Consider the following 26,621-nt stretch of genomic DNA (forward strand, 5'->3'; position numbering starts at 1 on the left):
TCATTTTCCTAATGAAAATATCCCCAACATAATTTGGGGAACAAACTGAATTCACAGACTGTTAGCTTTATAGAGAAATAGTTGTCTATATGTGGTATTTATTTATTTTAACACTCAGAGTCATATTGTATTAATAATGGTAATGTAGAAGTAGTATTCATCCACTCCCACACTTATAAAATAATATTGTCCAGACTGTTCATGAGCATCTTTGCCATCATAGAACCACCTCCAGAATTATTACCACAGTTTGCCAGAGTGTATAATATTTGCTATCATTTAAATTGTTTGATTTACTTACTTTTAAAAATGCATGTATATTAGATGTTCTCCTTGGAAGTTCTACCCAAAGCCACAGTTTGATAAATGTAATTTATTCTGTGTCTGTGTGCATATGTATGTGTGTGTGTATTTTAAGTAGTTTTTTAAAGGCTTTTTTTTTTTTTTGGCAGCAGTATCTAATAATACTTGGAGTTGGGAGAATATGCCCCAAGAACAGTGACAAATTGTATTAAATTTCCTTGACTTTTTAATTTAGTTTTTCATTAATTCAGTAAGATATCTTTTGTGAACATCCAGAACTAGTATTGATTGAGGTAATTATAGGGTAAAGTATACTTCTTAATAAAAATAAGTTGTTTGAAATAATTGAGAGGGCACCACATATATGAGATACTTTTAAGAGATTTCAAATAAGGTGATTATTTTCTCGAGGAAAGGAATTTTTAGAAAAAACCTTTTTTTTTCTTTTTTTAAGAAGGCATATACTCCCAAGTCTGTTTATGCAGGTGAAAGTATGGGATAAGTAACAAGGAAATCATCCCTATTTTCTTTATAAATCCTGACATGGGCATGTTCATCTCTAGTAATATTAGACAACGTAGTAATACATCATGCAAAATTTCTATATGTTGCATTCTCATAGACAATTTGAAAGAAACAATGATCACATGAAGTTTATGATACATCTGTGTGGCTAAAAGCAGCATTTTAAAAAGATGAGACAAGGCGCCCATCAGAAATCAGTGGTATAAGATAAACCACTAAATGAATAAAGTTGTAGCTACACACAAGAAATGCCAGGGAAGCAATTGGAACAATGAGGTGAGTGTTTATAATCACTGTGGAGATGAGTCACACCAATTTTTCAACCTTTGTTTCCAACCTGTTTTATGAGGTTCATTTCTGCCAGAATGAGGGTGATTTTCCCAAGGCAAAAGGCCTCTAATTGGCTGTAAATGAATCAATGCCCATCAGTTTCACAGGAAAAAGCATCCTAATCAGATTGGTTATCAATGGATTAGGTTTCTATCTTGCTGGATCTTTATGTCTTTAGCTTTGGAGGGGAACTAAACATTCTGAGCCCCATTGTATGGTCTAGTCTGGAAGCACTGCAAGGCCATATTGATCCTGACAGAGTAGAACATTTTTGGAAAAGACAGGTTTCCCAGATATCTAAAACAATGTTAAAGAGATAACTGATTTTAATGAAAACCTTCTTAAATATATACATATTTCTTTATTAAACAGAATTCCTTGAGAATAAATAAATCTTCTTGTTGGATTAGGGTCACCATTTTATGGACATCAGTTACTGTAACACACTCACTGTAATACAGTATATTATGAACCACTACGCGTGGTCCCCTCTATGACTGGCTGATTTGGGTGGTCTCACTTCAGGTCATGCCACCAGCTGTCCCCCTCACTATAAAAGCTTCTAGCTAAATTCTTCCACCCTCTTGTTATCTGTTGTCTGCTGGCAATAATGATAGCACCAACATATGCCAGGGAAAGTTCAATAACCAACCTTGGTAAGCTGTAGTGGGGTGAAATTTTTTATCTTTCCTCTTCTACTTATTAGCTGAGTGATGCTGAGCCAGTTTCTTTACTTCTCTAAGCTTTGGCTTCCTCGTTGAAAAACAGAATCATACCTACTCTTCAGGCTTATAGTGAAACTTAACTGAAATAAAAGTAAGTTCCAAGGTCAGTGCTTGGATACGATATGAGTTCTAGAAATGATAATTTCCATCTAAATGTTCCAAACCTCCCCTTAGCAATAGTAAGTGAATAGGCACCATCTTCTCTCCCTTCCTACAAAAGAAAAGAATTCTGGGTACTTCTTAGTGAGGTTTTGAGAAAAGGATGGTGAAAAAAGCTGACCTCATTCTTGTCCTCATAAAGCTTAGTGAGTTTAGTATAGAAGACTACAGAACACAAATAATTATCCAACAAATTGTGTAAATCCAATGGTTTTGAATGCTGTGAAGGAGAGAACAAAGTACTTCCTGTGTGTAAAAGGAAAACCTGTCTTGGTGTGGAAGGTCAGAAGAAACTTCTCTGAGATACCACATCCAAGATAGAGGTGGGATAACTGGGAGCTCCCTGAAAGGACAGATGAGTATTCTCAGGAGAGGCATTTGTGAAGGCTTCGCAGCTTAGGATTTCAGTGAGGCGGGGAACAGAGATGAGATGAGGGATTGGAGCTCAGATGAAGCTGGAGAAGTGCAAAGATTTCACTTGAGAGAATTGGGAGGGCCACTATAGTGATTTAAGTAGGTGTGATAATTCACAGGTTTTCAACCATTGTCAAAATCTTGAAATGTTTTCATACTTCTGGGTAAGTCTCTTATACCTGGGGCCTCCTACCACATATAACTCCTTCTTGTACCCTTCCCTGACTCTACCTCCTGGGGTTCAGAAGGAGGCCATCTGGGACCTTTTAAGCACTTTTTTCCAATTGGTTGGTGGCCAATAACAGATAGATTGCTAAATATGTTAAATATTACATCTGTTTTTTTTTAATAGTTTATTGTCAAATTGGTTTCCATACAACACCCAGTGCTCTTCCCCACAAGTGCCCTCCTCCATCACCACCACCTCTTTTCCCCTTCCCCCTTCCCCTTCAACCCTCAGTTCATTTTCAGTATTCAATAGTCTCTCAGGTTTTGTGTCCCTCTCTCTCCCCAACTCTCTTTCCCTCTTCCCCTCCCCCTGGTCCTCCATTAGGTTTCTCCTGTTCTCCTGTTAGACCTATGAATGCAAACATATGATATCTATCCTTCTCTGCCTGACTTATTTCGCTTAGCATGACACTCTCGAGGTCCATCCACTTTGCTACAAATGGCCAGATTTCATCTTTCTCATTGCCATGTAATACTCCATTGTGTATATATATCACATCTTTTTGATCCATTAATCAGTTGATGGGTATTTAGGCTTTTTCCATGTTTGGCTATTGTTGACATTGCTGCTATGAACATAGGGGTACATGTGCCCCAATGCATCAGCACTTCTGTATCCCTTGGGTAAATCCCTAGCAGTGCTATTGCTGGGTCATAAGGGATAGTGTTTTGAGGACATCCAGATGGCCTACAGGCACATGAAACGATGCTCAACATCACTCAACATCAGGGAAACACAAATGAAAGCCACACTGAGATACTACCTCACGCCAGTCAGAGTGGCTAAAATGAACAAATCAAGAGACTATAGATGCTGACGAGGGTGTGGGGAGATGGGCACCCTCTATACTGTTGGTGGGAATGTAAACTGGTGCAGCTGCTCTACATCTGGTTTTAAGCAAGATTCACCCCTCCCAATTTTCCCCATTTCTTATAAGTTTATAGTTGTGTTTAAGATTGTTAAAGACAAAAATTATTACAATTTATTGTACATAAAATATGTAAATAGTCCTAAGCCCATTTTTCTATTTTCTCTTTCCTAACCACCACTGTGAATTGAATTAATACCAAGGTCTGTTGATTTTACCTCTGAAATGTCTCTTAAACATATCCATTCCTTTCCGTTACTATTGATCTCATTCACTCCCTTTTACCTCTCCCTGGGTTACTATAATAACCCAGCAGCTCTCTGCCTGGCCTCCATAGTTTCATTCTTTCCTTGGCACAAACCTCTCTCCACATGGCTGTTAGTATCCCGACAGTGTCACTTATACAGTTGGTGCTCAATACATGTGTTTTGGGTGAATGAATAAAAAGACATATCATGAGACCATGGACAAATGACACAAATAAAAATGGGTAAAAAAAATGGAGGAAAAAAGCCCCAACAAGTTACTCTAGTGCTTCCCAAGTGTGACTTTGGTTGCAGTACTGACATTTTCCCTTTTACAAGTTATATATATGTATTTAATATGTATAAGAAAAATATTCATAGAATCATATTAAAATTGATTAAAACATAGGAAACTAATAATTGCTCAGTATCATTCAGATATGACAAAAATGGTATAGCTATTACATAATTAAAGTTTAGGAAAAATTGGTTAGCACAAGGTATCAAAGCCAAATGATTTTATGATCTCTTCCCTGAAGTAGCATTAGCTTGGCTGAGCTATCAAGGTCAAGCAATGCTTTGAACTCATGGTCCACAGACCCTGGTAGATACCAGGGACTCCCTTATGTAAGTCATGTTAAAAAAGAAGAAGAAGAAAGGAAATGATACCATTGAGAATGTGTGCTTCACAAGACTTTTGGGGTCTAGTAAAAAGTCTCAGATTATTTTGAGAACCCTGAAAAATCTTTTCACAGATTGAAAAATATAAGACATATTGAGTTTTATCCCCCAAAGCTAAAGACAGTGTGAAGTCATGGAAAGAAATGGATTTTACAGTTAGACAGATAGGACTTCAAACATCAGTCTGTCTGACACTTTTTGGCTGTTTGATGTAGGGCAAATAAATACTTATGTGTCTATGAGTTTCTTTTCTTGTGGAACAGGCAAAGTAATTATGACCTTGGAAAGAATAGGCAGCTTCATGTAGATATAGGCCAGCACAGTTTCAGGCACATAGCTGGCATTTAATAAACACAGTCTCTCTTTTTAACTCTCTTAAATATAATTGCTTAAAAGTAAAAGTAAAATTAAGTAACATAAAAACAGACTGTGATGTACTATATGTTTTTTTCTCTGAAAAAAAAATAGGAGAAACATGATGAAAAAGAAAGTAATTTTCAATGGCATTGAACTATTCCCCTGAGTCTTTAAAAATCTCTGATTGAAATGAATGAATATGCAAGTGTCACTTATTGATGGCCTCCTCCCATAAGCAGTGAACTCCTTTGAAATCATGTGAAGGTAATTGTAAAAGAAGTTATATGCATAAAATTACTTCTCTGGTGCAATAAGGATCATAAATCAGTTCACAATCAATCCATCTGCAACTCCTTCAGTTGCCCTGATTTCATAGATTACAGCAAAAAAACGAGGATGAATAACTGGAAGGCAATGAAGAGACTCTGGGACCTTTCTCACTGCCTTGTGATGGAGACTGGAAGCAGGTGAAAAAAGGTAATGAGAGTTTTAGGAGGTTTGTTATGATATCTTTATCCTCTTCTTGTCTCTTTTTGTTTTTGTGAGAAGAGAGCTTTGACCAACTAAGTGGAAGATGGTGTTCATTACTTACTGGCCCACCTCCCCCTACATTTCTGCTGGCTCAGGGTGGTCCAGCACTTATAGCCATTGATACTTGGGATGGGCACTTAATCTAATCATTCTGATCTTTTTAGAAGCTCCTCTAGCTTGAATGTAAACTGAAAACCCCTCAGAGAAATTTGTTGAAGATTTGGTCTATGATGAGATGTTCTACTGGCTTGTCTCAAAAAGAGTAACTACAGGTAGAAAGGTATCTGCTTTTATTTACCTTGGAATTCTGAAGAGGCAATAAAATACTTTACTTCATCCTCAGGAGGACCCAACTGCTGGCAAGTCCTCCAATGCTTCTCTGTTCGTGGTGCCTTAGCTAGTCATGGCAGGAGTATTGATTGAGAATAACTTAATGAAATACGAGTGCCAGCGGATGTGTTGGGAGAAAGAACAGATCCAGTCGGTGAGAGTTATATTACAAAAGAATTGGGCCCATTAGGTGCCTCGTTGAGTATTCAGGGGAGACAATTTTTGCTTTATACAATATGCTTTGGTTTGCCTTATGGAAAATTTATTGTTCATTCATTTGATGTACTCCTTTAAGAGGTCAACTTTGACTTTCAGTGCTTTCAGAATTTATTCTTTACTCCATTGTCCCCTACAAACCATCATTATTGAATTTCTTTGTGCATCTGAGTTGTCAAATAGCCAATGCACTCTCTAAACTGCTTTATACAATTAATAGATATTTTGTGATTGAGGCAGGCTGAAAATAAGACTTATTCGTACTGGTACTTATCAGCATAGAGAAGGCAAATTAATTAGCCTCCTCTGTTTTCAGAAATAAAATACGCTGAAGCCAGTGCTCTCACACCCATATAGGTCAACTAACTGGGAAATTGTTGGATTATCAGGATTGTAATATTGTGAAAATATCTGATGTTCATGAAAAATGTCTGGACTTTGCAACTTTTGTGGTGAGACTGAAAACTTTTAATAGGACTGCATTTCAATAGCTAGGCAAACCTATATGAAGGAAACAGGTGTCTTTAATGCCATGTCTTAATTAGACTCTTCGATAATCACTAACATATCTAGCTGATATGTAAATTGTAACTCTAATGACAAAGCTAGGTTAATTCACATGGTTTACTTCAAGTAGCCTACATATCCTTAAAGAAACACTGCTCAAAGCATCCAAAATTGTTTTTAGGACAAATAGTTCCATGTTGGTTCCTTCACCATAAAATAATGGTAGCTATTAACACTGTAGTTCAGAATAACTTTTTCATTTGATTCTGTGTGATGGCATATGATCAATAGTTTTTATTTTCCAGTTATTACAACTGCTCCAAATACATTGAGGTAGAGTGGATCAAATGAAATGCTCAATAGAAAATCATTCAGATAACACGTTTTACTTGTACTTGGTCTGGTTACCTTCCAAGCTTCATTGTGTGTTTTTCCCCACTTTTACTCTGAGTCTCAGCTGTGTTGAAATATTTCCATTTTCTCAAATCACCAAGTCATTTTCCTTAGCCTAGAATATGTTGTCTGTTTTCTCTCTTAGTTTTCCCAAACTAATGTTTACATGAAACAATTCTTGACCTCTCCCAACCTCATAGAAATGGCCATTATTTCTTTGTAATTCCATCATAACCTGCTCTGATTTCTCAGCACGATTATAATACTTTTCTACATATTATTTGTATATCTGTCTCCTTCTATAAACTTATGCAATCTTGAGGCCAGGGGTGGTATCTAATTCATCTTTATACTCTGAGCACCTGAACAATGCCTGGCACAACTGGATAAATGAATGAGAGTGGATGAATGAAAATAAAATCCATTGAAGTAAATATTGGCTTGATAACCCAAAGCAGAGATGGAAAAAACATGGCCTAAATGCTACACTTTCCCTTTCCTTGTGCAGAACAGACTTTCCTAATTAATTATGGGCCACTGAGCCTAAGTCTAGGTAGCCTAAGCCTTCTGAACGTAGCTTTTTCCTAACATAGTCTTAGGATCTAGTGAAATTATTTAAAGCAGTGGAACCCTAACTTTTTTGATTATACAAATGAATAACCCTACTAGTAAAACTAACTGGGACACATCCTCTATAGATAGCTTCTGTATACCCCTCCAGGCCACCTGGGGAGATCCATATGGACTACTTAAATGGGCTCTTTTGTTCTGACTTCCAGTGGGTTTGGCAGGAAACTTGGAGAATAAGAGAAAGTGAGGGTACTATTTCTGGCTCACACCTTGCTCAGTGGCTGTGGGTTAGTTTGTTTCCTCTCCCAAATGCTACAGCTCCTGTCACATGGCTCTCTTCATACCTCTCCCTTTGTTTCTATATCAATTCCCTCCTTTTGCTCCTCCCTGGAGTTACTTGTTTGGAATGTATCTCTTGTTGGTTTTACTAAAACGTGGTACTCCAAACATATGCCAGTTATTCCTCTATTAAACTCTTCTCAGTTTATTTAATTTGAAGATACCTTCTGTTTCCTGCTGAGATCCTGACTATATTCCTCCAAGGCATGTACTATCTTCTAATATACACGTGTACGAGTCACCATTCATACATTAAGTACTAGTAAAATCTAAGGAGATGAGGTTTTAATATTTTCTCTTCATGTGTTGCTTGATCATTTTTGTTCTCACACTTAGGAAACCACAGATTTAGAGACTAAGTTGTCCAAGTCTTCCTATCAGGTGTCATAGACTGAGGCTCTGTTGAATATGGCTTTGAAGATACAAGGGGGGCTGGTTTCTGCAGGATTTACGTACTTAGAGAAAAAATGGTGCACGTGGGGCGTGCTTACTGCTGTTGACTTTTCCGTTTCCCTCAGGGCCTCGGAGTCAGCACAGCCGCTGCTGGCCCGAGAGTGATAGCATTTTTCCGGCTCACGGGCAGCCGGTAAAGCGGACCTAGAGAATATTAGTCTGGGACCAAATAATGCTTGAATTGCAGTCTTTCATTTTAAAAAGATTGCTTTTTAAATAATGAATGAAGGCATAACAAACCTTTGGCTTTGAGACTTTTAATTCTTCATTCTTAACTATAGAATGCTTCTAGCCCACTGCCTGCATTCAGATCAAAATCCATGTTCTAGCCTATGGGCAGAATCTGTAAGCAATCTGATTCTGACTGATGGTTGATTCTATTTTAGAAAGAAATTCCCCCTATCTACTGCCTCTTGGAAACAATTGAACCCTAGTTTTATGATTTATGTTTATTTTCATACTTAGAGACACTTTTAGAAAGATGTTTACATCCCCTGTGTAAAATCACCATTGTTATATCTTGTGTCATCTACATTTCTTTCAGGGCCCTCATATGCACCACAGGTATTATTTCATTAACTCTCCAACCAATATTACAAATAGAGTTGGTTTCATTAGCAAAAGGTCTCATTAACTTTTGCTAAAATTAAACACTTTATGAATTTTAATTGTCCAGAGTATTAATACAATTTTCTTCCTTGTTATGAAGAATATGTTTTTCCCCATTTTGATTAAAACGTTAAATAAACATGACATCATGATAAATGGAAATATTAAGAGAGACAACCTTATTGTTTCGGCTGTTATGAGTCACTTTGCTCTGACATGGTTTCTAATTTTGGAGGAGGAAAGCTGAGAGTTCATAGTAAATGCAGCTATTAAGTAATGATTAGTCAAGTAAACTGAGCTAAATAGGAAGTAACAATACCAAGCCAAGTAGTTGACGCCAAGATGGTTGTGAATTTTGAGGAAAAGAAAAAGATGCTTAAAATGATCAGGTATGGAGAGAAAGTTAATCCTGCTACACATGGAAAGAGGTCTGCCTTTTTCAGATTTTTGGAGGTCCTTGTTTAGGATTCATCATTAGGGAATGAGATTCTGAAGCGGGAACCTGATCTTTTGGTGCCTAACATTAGTAATATAGATACTAACAGAATATTAGCATTTGAAAGGATTCTCTGCATGTTCAAAATAATTTGTTTACCAGTGAATGGCCTGAGGACCAGAGATGGGAGGTGACTTCTCCCAGGAACTGGAGAACCAGAGCTACTGTCTGTATCTGCTGATCTCTGGTGTCATGTAATTTCCATTAGACTGCATGTCTTTAAAATGTTAAGCATATGGTTTAGATGTGGAAGGGACCTGGAAAACTTTTGTTCCAAGTGTTTCACTTTGCAATGAGGAAACACACCCAAGTGATACATGAAGTGAGCCACAGAACAAGAACAAAACCCAAACCTCACAATTCCTAGTCTACTGCTCTGTCCACGACACTGGCATTTATTGACATGCCAGATGCTGTGTTAGGTGCCAAAGGTACAAAGACAAACACAGTAAGATCTCTGCCTTTTCAACATATATCCCCAATAGCACACATGTGTTTTCTTTTATTCTCATGTGTATTGAAGCTAAACGGAAGAAGCTGAATGGGCACAAAGCACATGGTGGTGCATGATTTTTGTAGAAAGTAGTAAAGTGCCTTATGTGAAAAATACAATTCACATCATTTAGATGTGAGTTCCACATTGACAAGGATTGTTTCTCTCTTATTTATTGTTGCTGCCCCAACAATTAGCTGGTGCACATTGAGTACTCAATACATTTTGTATAAATGAATGAATGAATGAATGAATGAATATCTGCTTGGTATATAGTAGGTGTTCAACACATTTTGAACAAATAAATGAATGAATGTAATCTTAGAAATTATCCAAAATCTGAAATGATGACCCTAGACGTCATGATTCATAATGCTTATTTTATGTCTGGAGACCAGTTAATTGCATACTGTAGAGGACTCTGGAAGATTGGAGGCTTCTAAGTTTGAATCCTGGCCTTATCATCCTGATAGAGACCAGCAAGTAACCAGTTTCCTTTTCCTGGGCATATAGCCAGACCACATTTCCCAACTTTCCGCAGAGTTGGACACATCCTTGTGATGAGTTCTGATCAAAGGAATATGGGCAGAAATTATGTATCCCTCAGGTCTGGCCCTTAAGAAACTTCCTATGCAATACTATATTCCCTGTTATCTGTCTGGTGACCAGATGCAGAAATCCAGCAGAGGCTTCTGAAGTTCTAGACAAAGTGTCACAGTATTGAAGAGGCCTGGTCCCTGAATCACACAGTGAAAGACCATCTACCTAACTCCATCAGGAATTGATATGTGAATAAGCCATAAACCTCTGTGTTAAGCCATTGAGAATTTGAGATTGTTTCAATAGTTATACTTTCAATTCCTTTCTGACTGTGTAACCCTGGACACAGCTTAGCCTCTCTGTCCCTAGGTTTTCCTAGTTGCACGATGGAGATCATAATATATCCTGCTGCTTTGTGTTATTATGAAATTTATCAATGTGAAGTCCTTAGTATAATCCTAGGAACATGATAAGCACTTGACACATTGTAGGTATTCTTATATGATTTTTATCATCTCATCTTTGAAAGCCAAAGAATAGTAATTTATAAAGATGTTTCAAAAAACATTGTGCATATTTTTTTCTGTTTATTTTTTTGTCTACTGAGGCAAAGAAATAATCCTCTAAACCCTTATACTAATGAGGCTCCAGTGCTTCTTAGAAATAGAATTCTCATTTTTTCCCTCGTTTGATCTTATATATGGATGCCAGATGATAAAAGCAGAGTTGTTCCAGTTGTAGGATATCCCCTAAACCTCATTGCTTTGCCTTCCCTTGGATCTTGCATTGGGCAGCTCTAGAGAATCCCTGGGCTAGAAAGGACACAATTTGAATCCCACTGCCTTGGGAAATACAGTGAGGGAAATGCAGTGTTATACAATTACCTAATGCAATGTTCTTATCCACTCTCCCTACAACTGCCAACATCCTGAGCCCTCCATCTTTGTCCTTGTATTTTTCCTACTGAAGTGCAGAAACTGCACAGCAATGGGCCTGTGGTAAACATGGACTTCTTCTTTCATTTGAAGTAGATTGGTGGCTCTTTTCAATAGACTATTAGGAGAGTAACTGCTATGTATGATTTAAAGGGACTCTGAACTTTGACTCTGCTCTATGATATATGAATGGCTTGAAGCTTTGGGGTCAAAGGTTAGAAGTAATGAATTTATGGCTAGATTCTGCCTCCTCTCACTTTTAAAAAAGATGGCATATTTGGAACATTAAATTATAAATATTTTTTCTTCCAGAAATGGTCTTAGAGAAATGTACTAAATCAATATTTTCCAAATTCAATCAAACTATCTCATTATTTACCACGGGCTTCAGGAGTGATTGAAAGGTGAAGTAAAGACCAAAGCCACAGTGATTGCTGCTGAGTTTGGATTAGGAGATGGAAAGGATAGGAGGCAATAAGATTTTTTTACTTGTGAGCGGCTAGGTAAATAGGAAATACTGCAGATTTTAAAGTATCAGAAAATATGTTAGGTGGAAATATGCTGGATACCAGCATTAAGAGAAAGTATTTTTTGAAAGAAACCTGGTCTCTTGGTGATTGTATCATCATGTACCATCATGAATTATTCTACTTCATCGAGAATCATTCTGTGGTTGACATAAATATCTGGATATTGAATGAGCTCTCAAATTATCTTGAAGTGTTAATAGGTTAGTACTAATGTCCTTGCTTTTGGAACTGAGGCCAAAGCAAAGAGAGTACCTTTTAAAAATTCATAGATCTCAAGCTAAGTGTCAGATTAGACTTGGAGTCAGAGGCTGTTTGTTTTGTGGATGATCAGGTTCAGGAACATCATCAGATGTTCCAACTGTAGGCAACCCTTTTGTTCCTTATTAAGTTCTTGGTTAGCCCACTCAATTACTTCTTGAGATTATCAGGAAAAATCAGACAATTATTTGTGGTTCACACTGATTAGAATACTTTGGCAACCCATTTATCCATGTAAAAATGTTAGTGATAATTTGGTTCTTTTTACTACCCACTCTAATCTCATGAGACCATAATGCCCACTTTATAGATGAATCTCAGACTTAGAAGTGGCCTTCCCACTATGAGAGAGGGCCAGGATTTGAACCCACCTCTGTTGAACTTCAAGGCCACCATTTAATCCTATCTCTGATAACCACTTTTAGCAAAACATAGTGCATCTATGTTTTCTCCACCTTTCCCCAAGTATGTAGTCCCATGAAGCTTCCTCTCACTCTGTTAAACCACCTGAAATTTTCTCATCAAAGATTTATTAAATATGAAATTAGTATATTATTTTAAATGAAGCCTACACAAAGCAGGTTAAATGGGAAATAGTATAAATTAGTTAAATTGCACTGCTTTCTTTTTAAGGCTTGGCTGAGATAAAAATACTGAAGGAATAGGAGTTAGAATAAAGAATTGTAATTGCAGAAGAGACCATCAGAACACATGGGAAACTAGTGTGGATTATAAGTCTCAGTGAGATGTGGCAGTTGTTTGTAGAGGTGAACTCTGGGTAGTAAGAGGGCAACATAGGAATTCAGGTGGATAACCATGAGAAGACATGGGAGGGTACACCAGGGTACGCAGCAGAAAGGGAGTGGATATAAGTCAAAGACAAACTTCATTCATTTTTGCTGTTTTCCCAATAGCCAACCCCACTTGCATTGGATTGAGAGTGGGGAGTGGGATTGAAATTTTCTCTGGGGGCCATTTTACTATGTAGTTCTCATCCTGTCACACAGATAACCTCGCATGGCTGCATTCTGATTTCTCCCCATAGCCTCCTCATATATCGTTATTCAATGAAGTAATAATGTTAAAAGCAAGACAATCTATAATGCACCTTCAATAAAACTGAAAAACAGTCATTGATCTTTCCTTAAGTCGGCTACCTACCCCGGCTGCCTTATTGCTCTCATTGTAGAATGGTTAAATGACCAAAGATACTTAATATGTAAGTTATGAAACATTTCCACTTCCTTATTTACCACTTAACGGTCATTAAAAGAGTAGGAACATCATCCTTTTCCAGGTGATGTAAGATGGATCCTGGCTTGAATAGAGTACTCATTTATCAATAATCAATTACTCAGTTAACCATTAAAGATAATAATCATTTCCACCATACTTAAAATAAAATGCTACAAACGTCAATGAATCATTATTTTACCTTAGGGAAGACCTTAAATCAATTTCTTATTACCAGTCATTTTACTTCTGCAATTGTGATGGGCATTCAAAGGGCCGGAACATAAGAAAATTTTCAAATGGCTAAATGGTTGGGAGACAGGAGGCCTGGAGGTGTGATTTGTGGGAACTCTATGGATTTTATCCAGAAATAACATCTAAGTGGCTTTGATACACAGAATTGTGGCTTGAGCTTCCGGTTCTTTCTTGAGCTTTCTCATTGTCTACAGGAATCTTGATTGGGGATTTCTAACTTAAACTTGTTCAGATCCTGCTAGTTGCTTTCTTACTCTTTCACCAGATTTAGTATGATTATGCTGCCTTGAGTGCACAAGTGCCAGCTGGGATGATGGTGGAATTGTGTGGTGGAAGTTGAGTACTACTCTTCAAAGGCTTCCTGTTGCTCTTAGAATAAAACAAAACTCCATAACAAGATGGATGGAGTCCTGCAAAATCTGGTTCCTCCGTACTCTCCTGCCCATCACACATATCATGCTCTCTTTCTCTCTGGCTTTCAGTGAACCTAGCCTTCTCTCAGTCCTTTGTACTTTATGTGACCTTCTTTCCAGAGGGTATTCGCACATACTATTCTTTTCAGCCTACAAGATAACCTACTCTCTGCCCCCATTTTCACTCACTTAACAAGTATTTTTCCTTCAGTTTTAAGATGAAATTTTGCTTTCCCAGGGAAGTCTTCCCTGATCAGCCCAGTCCCTGTTACATGCTCTTAAAACACCATATCCTTCTCCTTCATGGCACTAACACAGCTCTGGTTTTACATGTGATTGGATGGCTGGTTGACAGATGTAGTCTCGGTCTTTCCTACCAAACTGTGAGCTCTGTTTGGGCAAAGTTGTGTCTATTTGTGCTCACCCTGTATCCCAAATAATTAGGATGGTGCCTGTTCCATAACGGGCTTTCAATAAATGTCTATTAAAAAAATTCCAAGTTGATTAAGAAAGCATCCAGAAAAGAAATAAGCCCAGAGCATAAGAAATGTTGATAACTGCTGTGAGAAGTGCCTCCTGGTTTTTACAGACTGGCAATAACATTATATATTCATTTAAAGTTATAAAGTTTCACTGATAAAATTATATCCTGGCTGACTTCTAATTTATTTTCCTAACTAGACTCAGGTTTCTTCTATCATGGTTCCATTTTCTCTCAAGGATTTTATGGTCTATGTTGTTCCCCACAATTTCCTGTCACTTTTTACTTCTATCAATGGAAACACCTAGAGTTTCCTTGGGCTTATGACAGCCCCACATTCTTGTGTCTTCTGAGAGCCTCTTGAACACACCTATGCAATAAACCCCCTTTATGCTGAATCCCCTCTGAATGAAGGGATGAGCCTTCAATCAAGTCTACCAGTGAATAAGGTATTTCATAGCATCACTAGAATATAGAGAGGGAATGGTAATGTGATTATTTCGAATCTGGTTATTTGAGAAAATGGATCTATTTTCAACAACAGTTTTTATTCTACTTGAGCCCCTGATTTAATTTGGAATTATACCTGCCTGGTCTAACTGACTAAAAAAAGGGCAACTTAGATTTGGAGGTAGCTCAGGGTATACAGAGGGCTTTTCTGCATAAAATATTTGCTCGTATACCTTCTAATAGTCCTGGAGTATTTTAGTATGAGCCTGATAACTAGAACTTTTTCTTTTTCTTTTTCCTTTTCTTTTTTCTTAATTTATTTATTTTTGAGAAGGGGGAGGGGTATAGAGAGAGAGGAAGACACAGAATCCAAAGCAGGTTTCAGGCTCTGAGCTGTCAGTGACATGGTGCTCTAACTCAAGAACCACAAGATCATGACCTGAGCTGAAGTCAGATGCTCAACTGACTGAGCCACCCAGGCATTTTCCTTCCCTTCCCTTCCCTTCTCTTCCCTTTCCTTTCTTTTTCTTTTCTCTTCCCTTCTTTTCTTTTCTTTCTTTTGAAGAGAGCATAAGCAAGGGGAGTGGAGAGAGAGAGAGAGAATGAATCCCAAACAGGATCCATACTGAGTGTGAAGCCCAATTGAATTTGATCCCATAACCCTAGGATCATGACCTGAGCAGAAATCAAGACTCAGATGTTCAACCGACTGAGCCAACCAGGCACTCCAAGCTTTTTCTTTTTAAAGGGAAGATAATAGTGGAAATAGTCATGTTACATAGAGAACTAATCTCAAGAGAAAATGTGAGAGAGAATGAAGGCAGAAAGACTCCCAATGTAGATCTTGAGATGACACAAGTGGTGTGGCATAGAGTTGAGTCAACACTCATAATGACAAGAAATGAGGTTATCAGGCAGGTAGAATATATGGAGCAGAAAGCCATTAGGAGAATTTCTCAGCAATTAAAGCAAGGATGAATAGAGTTGGTATTCTTGGCTATCATAGATAGTTGATGCATAGTACTTACTGTGAACTGTTGAACTTGCAATTTCATCAGGCCAGGCCATCTTAAAGCCTTTTAGTTGGGTTTAAATCTCAAAACTGTAGGGGTGCCTAGGTGGCTTGGTGAGTTAAGTGTATGACTCTTGACTTGGGCTCAGGTCATGATCTCATGGATCATGCGTTCGAGCCCCACATTGGGCTCTGCACTGACAGCACAGAGCCTGCTTGGGATTCTGTCCCCCTCTCTCTCTGCCCCTCCCCTGCTTGCTCTCTATCTCTCTTTCAAAATAAGCAAAAATAAACTTTAAAAAGGATAAAAGAAGAAAAGCTTTAAAAAAAAACTCTAATGGATACTCATTAATCAATAACATATTTACTCCAGGCACTATTCTCGGTACTGGGTTACCAAAGCAGACAAATAATGAGGGGACAGATAACAAAGAATAAAAGCTCATATTTATCAAGTATTCACTCTGTGCCTACCTCCAATATAATACTTTACTTTTATTAATTAGTGCAGTCCTCTCTCAACTCCTGTGATGTAGGTAATATTATTATCTCAACTTTTAGAGGAAGAAACTTGAGGCATAGAGCTTTACCCAATATTAAGGAGGACTAGAATTTCAATCCAAGCATCATGACTCAAGATCTGCATTTATAAGGTCTACACCAATCTCACTGTCTAACCAATGAGCAGGGACACTATCAAATGATGATATTTTCTCTTCAGAGAACTAATATAGGATGATGTGATAGAAAGTGTATTGGGTGGTCAAGAATGGCCCCTGCAGGGAGATGTTGAGACTGAGCTCTGAATACCAAGATACTACACAAAGCATTCCAGGTTTCTTGTCATTTCCTCCATGATGAATATTATTTCTTTAAAATTATTTTAAGATGCAAATTAGAACAAATGCAACAGCATTTTTAAAAAGATTATTCAGCTTTCTTCTACCTCTATTTACCCAAAGAATAAAAAAACAGATGAGAGGGAAGGGGAAGTATTTCAACCTTTTTTCTAGCTCTTGGCTTACTCAGCCTTGTTGCAATATGGCCTGAACCACAGATGACAGTGTGAGCAAATTTTCTAGGCTTCTAGTCTGACTTGCCAGTAGTTGAGTGTCCATCAGAAAATTACGTGGGAGGTGAGCTCTGAAGCTTTCCAAGTTGGGTGGCTTCCTGGATGTTTATAGTCCTTCAGCTGTGTATGAGTATGCTTTCTGAGGTCATAGTTGCAAACCTGAATTATGAACCTGCAAATCTGAACTTGAAGAAAAGCAGTGAGGTGGAGTCACTCCTTCATTTGTGTATGTATAGAAACTTCCCTCTCATCCGTCTGTATTGCACTCTGAATGTCCTGCATGGACAGTTCATCTTTGAGTGTCAGATATGTTTTCTCTGGGTGCAGTCTTAGGTCCCAGCTTAGGATGAACATGTCTAGCACACGTATCTCTGTCACTACTTTAGGCAGTTTATTGAGGAAAATTTCATATAAATATATATTCCCACTACTATAACTACCTTAATGAATAAAATTTTCATACAGAACAATATTTAAAATATTTTCATGTAATTTCTGAACATGAAGTGGAGTTAGAGATGGGAAGACTAGGGGAAAGGCTTCTGATGAATTAAAGATTATAGATAAACCCTTTTCTATATCTGTCTAAAGTTTCGTTTAATGAATACAGAGTCCAGTGAATATCACTCTCTAAAGAAAACTCCTCCTATAAATGAGAAGGTTCATTACTCCTATGGATTCAGTTGCCGTTTTGAAAAACAGGCTCTAATTATAAGTACCAAATTAAATCAGTCTTATAATGAGTGAGAACTGGTGTTGAAAATGAATCACTCACTTAGAATTATATCAGTCAAGAAAAATCACATTAACATTTCATTATACACGAGACATGATAAAATTCTCTATGACTTAAGAAGATGTGATTGAAAGGCCATTTCTTTCATGAGGTCTTGATGATATGATGTCTGTAGAAAAGATCTCCAAAAGATCCCTGATGGGATTGTAATCTTATCTTATTCCATCTAGTCCCAAGGGCTTTCATTCTTTTTAACCCATAAATTTAAAATTAAAAATTGTATGATTCAGCTTATTATAATGTCTTGCTCTGGGAGAATTAATATAATTTCTTTCTACCTCCTTCTTGCATTATATTTTAATGTCAAGAAATCTAAAATCATTTCCTTTGTATATACATAAAAACTCTTTAATATACTGAATTACACACTCATTTTAAATATCAAACAGTTGTAGAATTAATCCCAAACCTATTTTACATGGTAATAGATCACATGTTTTTAATCATTGCACCTCTTTTAATCAGGGCATAGCCTCCCTGAATAATTATATATTGTAGCAACACGGGAGGAATATATAGTATTTTCAATTTATTGGTTATCTACAATGCCTGTTTGACTTAATTATTAATAAAATAGCATAATGAAATTTTACCTCTTTGGGTGCATTTAACCTGTATACTTATCCAAAAAGACTTGGACCTGTTTGAATTTTTTAATTTAGTAATAAAATTGTATAGAATTTAGTGGGACAGAATTTTAAAACTGTCTTTAATAGTATCCAAAATTTACCTAAACAATTTCTGTTTAATAACTAATTAGTCTATGCCAAGAAGCATTATGATGATTCAATTAAGCTATCATCTCTCAGCTTGCATATGTAGACTGTAATTTAAGATTGGAGGGGAGAATTTGACATTAATGAGTAATATTGAAGCTACACATAGCCTACAGCTTCACAAATTCATTTCCAGATTTATAGCCTGCAGAAACAATCTACAAACTTTTCAGTCTCTGAAGGTCCTTATTCTTTTTGAAAAAAAATATATATACACACATATATATTTTTTAAGTTCCAGTATAGTTAACATACAGTGCTATATTAGTTTCAGTATATTATGTACAAAATGGTGATTCAAAAATTCTATACATTAATCAGTGCTCATCATAAGTGTACTCTTAATCTCTTTTACCTATTTCACATAACCTCCCACCCACTCCCCCTCTAGTGACCATCTTTTCTTTATAGTTAAGAGTCTGGGGTGTCTGGATGGGTCAGTCATGTAAGTATCCGACTCTTGGTTTCAGCTCAGGTCATGATCTCATGGTTGGTGAGTTCAAGCTCTGCATTGGGCTCTTCACTGACAGTGTAAAGCCTCCTTGGGACTCTATCTCTGTCTCTCTGCCCCTTCCCAGCTTACTCTTTCTCTCTCTCTTTCTCTTTATCTCTCTGTCTCTCAGGATAAATAAATAAACATTAAAACAAGGTCTATTTTTTGGTTTGGCTCTTTTTTCTTTGTTCATTTTTTTGTTTCTTAAATTTCATGTATGAGTGAAATCCTATAGTATTTGTCTTTCTTTGACTTATTTCACTTAGCATTGTACTCTCTAGGTCCATCCATGCTGTTGAAAATGGCAATATTTCTTTCTTCTTATGGATTAATAATCTCCCATTGTAAACATATACCACACCTTTATCCATTCATTGATCAATGGACACTTTGCTTCCATAATTTGACTATTGTAAATAATGCTGCAATAAACATAGGGGTGGATATATTTTTTCAAGTTAGTATTTTCATGTTTTGGGGTAAATATTCATTATTGGAATTACCGGAGCGTATGGTAACTTTATTTTTAATTTTTGGAAGAATCTCCATACTGTTTTCTACAGTGGCTGACCCAATTGGCATTCCTACCAATAATGCATGAGGGTTTCCATTTCTTATGTTTTTTATTTTAGCCATTTTGATAGATGTGAGGTGACATCACATTGTGGTTTTGATTTGTGTTTCCCTGATGATGAGTGATGTTGAACACCTTTTCATGTGTTTCTTGGCCATTTGTAGTCTTCTTTGGAGAAATGTCTATTCATTTTTTAATTGGATAATTTGAGGGATTTTGGTGTTGATTTGTAGGAGTTCTTTATGTAATTTGGATATTAACCCTTGGTTTGATATGCCATTTACAAATATCTTCTTCCATTAAGTAGGTTGTCTTTAAGTTTTGTTGTTTCTTTCACTGTGCAGAAGCTGTTTATTTTTATGTAGTCCCAATAGTTTATTTTTTCATTTGTTTCCCTTGCTTCAGGCCACATATCTTGAAAAATATTGCTATGGCTGATGTTGGAGAAATTACTGCCTGTGCTCTTTTCTAGCATTTTTATGGTTTCAGGTGTCAGATTTAGGTCATAATCCATTCTGAGTTTATTTTGTATAGGTGTAAGAATACTGGTCCAGATACATTTTTTGTTTTTTATTTTTTTGTGGTTTTTCTTCCTGTAGCTGTCCAGTTCCTCCAACACCATTTGTTGAAGAGACTATATTTTTCCCATTGTATTTTCTTGTCTCTGTGAAAAATTTTTATAAGATTGCATTAAATCTGTAGATTGCTTTGGGTAGTATGGACATTTTAACAATATTTGTTCTTCCAATCCATGAGCATGGAATATCTTTCCATTTCTTTCTGTTATATTAAATTTCTATCATCAGTGTTTTATAATTTTAAGAGTATAGATCTTTCACCTACTTGATTACATTTATTCCCAGAATTTTATTGTTTTTGGTGCAATTGTAAATGTCAATTATTTTCTTAATATCTCATTCTGCTCTTTTATTATTAGTGGATAGAAATGCAATGGGTTTCTGTATATTGATTTTTTATCTGTGAGCTTAACTGAATTCATTTATCACTTCTAGTAATTTTTTGGTGGAGACTTTAGGGTTTTCTATGTATTATATCACCTGAAAATAATGAGAGTTTTACTTCTTCCTTAATAATGTGGATGCTTTTTTTTCCCCTTTCTCTTGTCTGAATTCTGTCACTAGGACCCCCAGTCCTCTATTGAATAAGAATCATAAGAGTGGACATCCTTGTCCTGGTCCTAATCTTAAATGGAATAGCTCTCAGTTTTCCACCATGTAAGCTGTGGGATTTTCATATATGGCCCTTATTATATTGAGGTATGTTCCCTCTACATCTACTTTATTGAGGATTTTTATCATGAATGGATATTGTACTTTGTAAAATGCATTTTCTGCATGTATTAAAATGATCATATGGTTTTTATCCTTTCTCTTGTGGATGTGACATATCATGTTGATTGATTTGCAAATATTGGATCACCCTTGCAACCCAGGAATAAATTCCACTTGGTTGTGGTAAGTGATTTTTTAAAATGTATTGTTGGATTCAATTTGCTAATATTTTGTTGAGGATTTTTTGCATTATGTTTGTCAGAGATACTGGCCTGTAGTTCTCTTTTTTATAGTATCTGTATCTGGTTTTGATGTCAGGGTAATGATAGCCTCATAGAATGAATTTGGAAGCTTTCCTTCCTCTTCTAGTTTTTGAAATTGTGTGAGAAGAATAGGTATTAACACTTCTTTAAATGTTTGGTAGAATTCACTTGATCAGCTGTCTGGTTGGTCTTGGACTTTCGTTTGTTGGGAGGGTTTTGATTACTGATTCCATTTAATTCTGGTAATCTGTTCAAATTTTGTATTTTTTTCTCATTTAGTTTTTAAAAATAATTTTAATGTCCATTTTTGAGAGAGTGAGAGAGACAGAGTGTGAGAGGGGGAGGGACAGAGAGAGAGACAGACACAGAATCCAAAGCAGGCTGCAGGCTTCACACTGTCAGCACAGAGCCCAATGTGGGGCTCGAACCCATAAACCATGAGGTCATGACCTGAGCCAAAGTCAGATGCTTAACCAACTGAGCCACTCAGGCACCTTTTTCCTGATTTAGTTGTGAGAGGTTATATGTTTCTAGGAATTTACCCATTTCTTGTAGGTTGTCCAGTTTGTTAGCATGTAATTTTTCATGATATTCTCTTATAATCCTTTGTATTTATGTGGTATCTATTATTATTTCTACTTTTTCATTTCTGATTTTGTTTGTTTGAGTCATCTCTCTCTTTAGATGAGTCTGGCTAATAGTTTATCAATTTGTTGATCTTTTCAAAGAACTAGCCCTGGGTTTCATTAATTTGTTAATTTGTTTTCTTCAGGTATTATTTCATTTATTACTCCTCTGATTTTTATTATTTCCTTCCTTCTACTAGCTTTGGGTTTTGTTTGTTTTTCTTATTCCCCTTTAGGTGTAAAGATAGGCTTTTTATTTGAGATTTTTCTTGCTTCTTGAGGCATACCTGGATTGCTATAAACTTCCCTCTTAGGACTGCTTTTGCTGTATCTGTAAGATTTTGGACCATTGTGTTTTCATTTTCATTTTCCTCCATGTATTTTTTGTTTCCTCTTTGATTTCTTGGTTGATTATTCATTGTTTAATATGATGTTGTTTAATTTCAGTGTATTTGTGTTCTTCCTAGATTTTTAAAATTGTTATTAGCTAATTTATATATTTGAGTACTCCCATGTTGGGTGTATAAATATTTACAGTTGTTATATCTTCCCTTTGTTATTATATAGTGTCCTTCTTTGTCTGTTATTATGGTATTTATTTTAAGGTCTATTTGGTCTAATATAAGTATTGCTACTACAGCTTTCTTTATATTTCCATTTGTATAATACATGCTTTTCTGTCCCTTGACTTTCAAGCTGCATGTGTTTTCAAGTCTGAAATGAGTCTTTTGTAGGTAGCATATAGATGGGTCCTGCTTTTTTTAAAATGTTTATTTATTTATTTTTGAGAAAGAGAGAGAGAGAGAAAGAGAGTGAGCAGGGTAGGGTAGAGAGAGAGGAAGACAGAATCTTAAATAGGCTCCATGCTGTCAGCACAGAGCCCCACATGAGGCTTGAATTCAAGAGCCATGAGATCATGACCTGAGCTGAAACCAAGAGTCAGATGCTCAACCCAATAAACCACCCAGGTACCTGGGGTCCTGCTTTATTAGTATTCTTATTAATTCTGTCACACTATATCTTTTGATTGGAGTGTTTAGTCCATTTACATTCAAAGTAATTATTAAGTGTACTTATTGCCATTTTGTTTTATGGTTGTTTTTGCAGTTCTTTGTTCCTTTCTTACTTTCTTCTTTCATGGTTTGTTGGCTTTCTTTAGTGATATACTTGGATTCCTTTCTCTTTAGTTCTTGTAGATCTTTTACTGGCTTTTGATTTGTGGTTACCATTAGGTTTGTATATGTAACATCTTATAGTGTAGGAGTCTATCTTAAGGTGATGGTCACTTAAATTTGAACCAATTCTTTACTCTTCTCTCCACATTTTAGGTTTATGGTGTCATAATTTACATTTTTTTTTTTGGGAAACCATTGACTTATTTTTATAGATATACTTATTTTTAACTGCTTTTGTGTTTCCTACTTTCCTTACTCCTACTTATGGTCTTTTCTTTCTACTCAAAAAGTCCCCTTTAACATTTCTTTAAGGCTGATTTAATGTTCATGAATTCCTTTAACTTTTGTTTGTCTGCGAAACTATTTCTCCACCTATTCAAAATGATAGTCTTACTAAATAGAGTATTCTTGGCTGGAGGTTTTTTTTGTTTTGTTTTGTTTTGTCTTATTTTGTTTTGTTTTTTTCAGTCTTTGAATATATCATGCCACTGCCTTCCTGCCTGCAGTGTTTCTGCTGAAAAATCAGCTTGTAGCCTTATGGGATTTCCCTTGTATGTAACTGCTTACTTTTGTTTTTCTGCTTTAAAAATTTTCTGTTCCTACTTTTTGCCATCTTAATTACTATGTGTCTTGATGTGTACCTCCTTGGATTGATTATTTGGGGGGTCTTGTTCTTTCTGCACCTGGATTTCTGTTATTTCCCAGATTCAGGAAGACTTCAGCTATCATTTCTTCAGATAAATCTTCTTCCCCCTTTTCTCTCTCTTCTTCTGGTATCCCTATAATGCAAATGTTATTACACTTGATGTTGTCACTGAATTTTCTAGGTCTTTTTTCATTTATTATTATTATTATTATTTCTTTCTCCTGTTCAGCTTGATTGCTTTCCATCACTCTGGCCTCCAGGTCACCGATCTATTCTTCTGCTTCCCCTAGTCTACTGTTTATTCCACCTAGTATATTTTTAATTTCAGTTATTGAGTTCTGAATTTCTAATTTTTTGTTTTGTTTTCTTTCTCTTTGTTAAGGGTCTTACTGAGATCTTCACTCTTCTCTCAAGTCTAATGAGTATCTTTATGACCATTGTTTAAGTTCTTTATGCAGCATCTTACTTATCTCTGTTCCATGTAGCTCTCTTGCTGTGGTTCTTTCATTTGGGACATATTTCTCTGTCTCCTCATTTTGTTTAACTCCCTTTGTTTCTATGTATTAAGAAAGTTAGCTATACCTCCTGCTCTTGAAAGTAGTGGTCTTATGAAGAGGTCCTATAGTGCCCTGTAGTGCAGTGTTCCCTAGAGCCTGGCATTTCAAGAGTGTCTCCTGTGTGTGTTCTGTGTACTCTGATGTTGTGGCTAAGCCATGTTTGCCTTCAATCTAGTCATCTGAGGTGGCTCTCCTTGCCTGTTGGCAGCTTTTGGTGCCTGTACTGTTAGTGGGCCAGTCTGGGGCCATCTTGAACTTAAATCAAGTCAGACCAGGTGTTTACCACAGATAGAATAGCATCAAACTGCAAGAGATTTCAGGGGTAGGGCACATGGTTCCTGTAACTCCTGTGTCTTTCTGCTGTGAAAAGGGACATGCAGTTACCAGGGACCAAGGCAGGTAGATTGGAGGGGTGGATCTGTAGAAGTGCATAGAGCGGGTTTCAGTGTTAGCAGGGTTTGAGTGGGTCTGCTGTGTGAGGGTACCTGGGGCTGAGGACTGGGAGGAGGGACTGTGTCTACAGAAGAGCATGAGGTTGGACATGCTGTTAGCCAGTTAGGTGGCAACTGTGGGTACCATGCCTAAGCTGGGGCAGGAAGGAAATGTTGCCTGCTAGCTCCTTTTTTCCTAGAGCAGTCTCCCAAACAATCCTTGCCACTCCAGCACATCCTTTGAGATTAGTACAGAAATCTCCCTTCCATATAACCCAGACCTTTTTCAAATGGCTACTTCTATGCTGTGCTTTCTCTTTAAGGGCAGAAACTCAGATTACTCTCACCCCCTCGGCTCTCCCAGGACCCCAGTGATTTTTTTTAAAGTTCCAGGTTTTAAGTCCTGCTGATTGTAAGAACTCATGAAGTTGGTCGCTCTGGTTTTCAAAGCCACATATTATGGGGATTCATCTTCTCCATGCAGATTCCCATGCCTGGAATGTCCGGTATGAGGGTCTGTTTTCCCTCTCTGCATCTGTGGCATATCCCTCCCTCCCATGAACAGGCCTCCAGATTCGATTATCTCCTGACTATATCTCCACCTTTTATACCCTCTTCAATGTGGCCTCTTCTCTACATTTAACTGTGGAGATTCTGTCCTGTCAGTCTTTGGGTCATATTCTGGGTTATTTACACTGATGTGCAAGTTATGCAGTTGTATCCATTGGATGAGGTGAGCTTAGGATCCTCCTACTCCATCATCTTTCCAGAAGTCTTCTTCTTCCACTCTTAAAAACTATAGAAAACTCAAACAGCTCTTGTAGATGTGAGTTATATCTATCATATTAGAATCTAAATCTGAGAAATTACAAAGACAGGTTTATTTATTTATTTAGAAACAAGAGAGGTACCTGGGTATCTCAGTAGGTTGAGCATCTGACTTTGGCTCAGGTCATGATCTCATGGTTCATGGGTTTGAGCCCTGTGTCCGGCTCTGTTCTGACAGCTCAGAGCCTGGAGCCTGCTTCAGATTTGTGTCTCCCTCTCTCTCTGCCCCTCCCTACTCACACTCTGTCTCTCTCTCTCTCTCTCAAAAATAAATAAGCGTAAAAAAAGGAATAAGACTAAGAGTATCATTGTTTTACTTATGTACAAATGTATTTCCAATTTGGCTTAAGAGAAGATAGCTGGATTCTCATATTCCTTCTGCATTCACCCTATTACAATATGTTGTTTTGTTTAACTCAAGAGAATCTAGTTTCCCACAGATATGTAGTAGGAGAAGAAAGTATAATTTTAAGAGCTATTTCAGATAATTGTGCCTATTCTTTTTGTTATCACATCAAAACTTAACATATAGTAATTTCTTACAGGTTAGTTGCAAAGTGAAAATTTGTAATCTGTGTATTAAACTACATAGATCTATCTTACACTTTCAGGGGCTCTTTAATCCATACATGATTGTGTAACATCATGTATTAGTCACCTGGAAAGTACTCATTCATTTAGTTTTGTAGATATTCCAAATACTAGTGCATTTATTATATCAGATGAAATATTACAGTCATTAATATCATCACATATATTATTAGAAAAGTCATTAGACATTGGTAAGCTGCTAAGCTCACCATGGCGCATACAGTTCTCCAAAATTCTAAATTTCAGTAGGGCCAAAAAATACTGTTAGTTGTTTTACCCAAAGTCACAAACTCTATTCAAATATCCAAGTTTGTCAAATATCAGAGTCTGAATTAGTCATTCATTCAAGTGTAAATAGTGTTCCTTGGAAAGAGCACCTAGCTTAGCTCTTCTATCAAACAATCACATAACACTTTTTCTTGAGGTAAACACCTTACTTCATATGCAGCAGAAATGCTTTATGCTTCCTTCTGACACACACAGAATATTAAAAAATGTGTGCTCCCCTGATGAGTGGATCAAGAAGATGTGGTATATATACACAATGGAGTACTACATGGCAATGAGAAAGAATGAAATATGGCCATTTGTAGCAAAGTGAATGAACTTTGAGGGTGTCAT

Source organism: Suricata suricatta, chromosome 1 (genome assembly GCF_006229205.1).
Source record: "Suricata suricatta isolate VVHF042 chromosome 1, meerkat_22Aug2017_6uvM2_HiC, whole genome shotgun sequence".
NCBI classification, from domain to species: domain Eukaryota; kingdom Metazoa; phylum Chordata; class Mammalia; order Carnivora; family Herpestidae; genus Suricata; species Suricata suricatta.